Raw genomic sequence first — 2,677 nt, 5'->3', positions numbered from 1 at the left:
GTAGAATGCCCTTGGAGGAGATTGTTGGGGCCACTCGTGAGTACTGTATTACCTGCGGCACAGAGCCTGCTGAGGGATGAGGTACCAGCAGTGCGGGAGGGGAGTGCTCAGGGTAAATGACTTGCTATTTTGGGTGCCTTGGACCATAGGGAGCATCCCCATGGGAACTTGATGGGTGGCCCAGGATGCAAGAGACCACATATGCAGCTCAGACTCAAGGGGTGGCTGTGGGCTGTTGGGGGCCTAGGGTCCTGAACTCTTCCTGTATCCAAGTGAGTGAGAATCATCAATATCGGAGTGTTAGCACCATTCCAGCAGCCTGGTCTCGCACCACCACCCCGTGGAAACGATACTGTGCCTGTCAGCAGAATTGAGCATCTCGCCAGGCTGCTCTTCTGAAACTGGAGCCCAGGCCCAGAGCCCCGGAGTGCACCGCCCCTGGATGACCTCACAGCCCTTCAGGGCGTTGGGTCCCCCAACCTGCTCTCCCGCACAAGGTAAAGAGCTGCACAGAACGCTAACGGGCACTGAGACTGAGCACCTGCTCGCCCCTAACCAAGCCCAGACAACACTATCAACTCCGGCCCAGCCCCAGCCCCAGAGGGATGGGAGTAGGGAGTCTTAGAGAACTGCATGCAATGCACAGGGAAGTTAAGATCCCCTGATGCACAGGAACTCGGACAAGAGCCCAGTTTGCCTCGGTCTAAAGTCGTCATTGCCTCCTCTGTTTGAGTCCTATAACAAAAAGGAGTAAAAAGAATAAAACAGAGGGTAGATATGGGAGAGATTACAAGTACTGTTCTTATAAGTCTGAATCCTGAAAAGGGACATCCATGGGTTCACCAAAGACTTGCATTAATATAAGCAACAACAACAACAACAACAAAAGCTCTTACAATGAAGGACCCCAAGTTCTGACCTGGAAGGAAAAATTGCTATGAAGACATTATTAGGTCAATGAAAAAATTAGATTATAATTGGTAGATTATATAAAATTGTCATATTAGTCTTAACTTATGAAGTTGATAACTATACAGTGGTCACATGAGAGAATATTCCTTCACCTAGAAAGTACTTTCTGAAGTATTTAGAGGTAAAGAATCATGTCTGGAAAAAAATTTATCTGTCTATCTGTACATCTATCTGTCTGTCTGTCTGTCTTAGTTTGGGCTGCTTTCACAAATTACCGTAGATTGGGTGGCTTCAACACCAAATGCTTATTCTCACAGTTTGGAGGCTAGATGTCTGAGACGGGTGTGCCAGCCTGGTTGGGCACTTGGTGAGTTCTCTCCTCCTAGTTTATAGATGACCTTCTTCTTGCTTCTTGTTATCACCCTAACATGGGCTGTCAGTTTTCCCCTTGTTATTTTCCATGCTCATGGGCTGTGTTAATGTTGGAATGGACTCACATTAAACACAGTGATCTTTGCTTTGTTCATTTCGGGTAACGCTGCCCCTCATGTCCATTCTAGAAGTGGGTGTTTTGTCAGTCCAGTGGGGCTCCACATCCACAAGTACAACCAAATTTTACTGGTGGATCTTTTCCAGGTTGCTAGCTTGGTACTTTTCAAAATGCGCTGAGTGGCTGTTTGGAACTTGTCTCTGCTGACTCCGCTGGGCTCGGTTTCAAATCTCTCCTAATCCACTAATGAACCTTTATTAAAGTGAGAGAGAGGTTGAATCAGTCTTTGGACACATTATTAAAATAAAGTTGGGGCCGTGAAACGATCAAAAGAGAACACTTGGTCTCCCTTCCACCCTCTATCCTGTCACTTTAAAGCAGAGTTTTTGTTGTTGCCGTTTGTTTGTTTTAGAAATGTCAATATTAGTAGGTGAATTTTAAGTAGTCTTTAATTTTGTTTTGTTTTATTTTTAAAAGCAGCTATATTAAGAGTCTCTCATTCTACAATCCCTTCCCCCATTTTCTGTTTTGTGGCTTAAAGTTCAGGTTGAGCATGTCAAGTTGAATACCCATGAGGATTTTTATATGATTAAGCAATGAAATATGAACCCTTTATGATTTGCTGGATCAAACCATAATTATGAAGCACTCTGATGATTTATTACTGCCCCCCACCCACTCTTGGTTCCCTATGTCCAGAACACCCTGAGTCTATGGTGACTTGTGCTCAACTGCAACGGAACCATCATGTACCTTTTCAAAAATGCCCACTCATCCTTAACGTCACAAGTCAAGAAAGAGATGGCCTTTTTGATATGCAATTCAACTTCTGGTCCCAGCCCGTCTTTATTGTGAAATGGACCTGTTTTTCTGCTGCAGTTTTTCATTGCTTCTGCTAGTTACTCATTCGCTGAAACGTGGAGCAAATTACTTTCTATTAGACGCAAGGGATATACCGATGAATGTTTCAAAATTCCTGGTTGCCAAAGGACTTGTATTCTGCCAAGTAATTTATTTTATAAGAGGAAGCCATAATAATTTTAGTCACTAAATTAAAAGACAGAACCTTAATTAAGTATTGTGCTTTGTACTTGTTTTAGTCAGTTTCCATTCTTTTATTAACTTCATAATTGGGTAAATAATGGTCATTACACAAATCTATTCTCAAACATCCCCTTGGATGTTTGATTTCTCCTTCCTCTTTCTCTCCATATAGATAGATATAATACATAGATATACAGATACATGGATATAGATAGGTACAGATATATGATG

This window comes from Suricata suricatta, chromosome 6 (genome assembly GCF_006229205.1).
Source record: "Suricata suricatta isolate VVHF042 chromosome 6, meerkat_22Aug2017_6uvM2_HiC, whole genome shotgun sequence".
Lineage (NCBI taxonomy): Eukaryota > Metazoa > Chordata > Mammalia > Carnivora > Herpestidae > Suricata > Suricata suricatta.
This window is presented reverse-complemented; position numbering follows the sequence as displayed.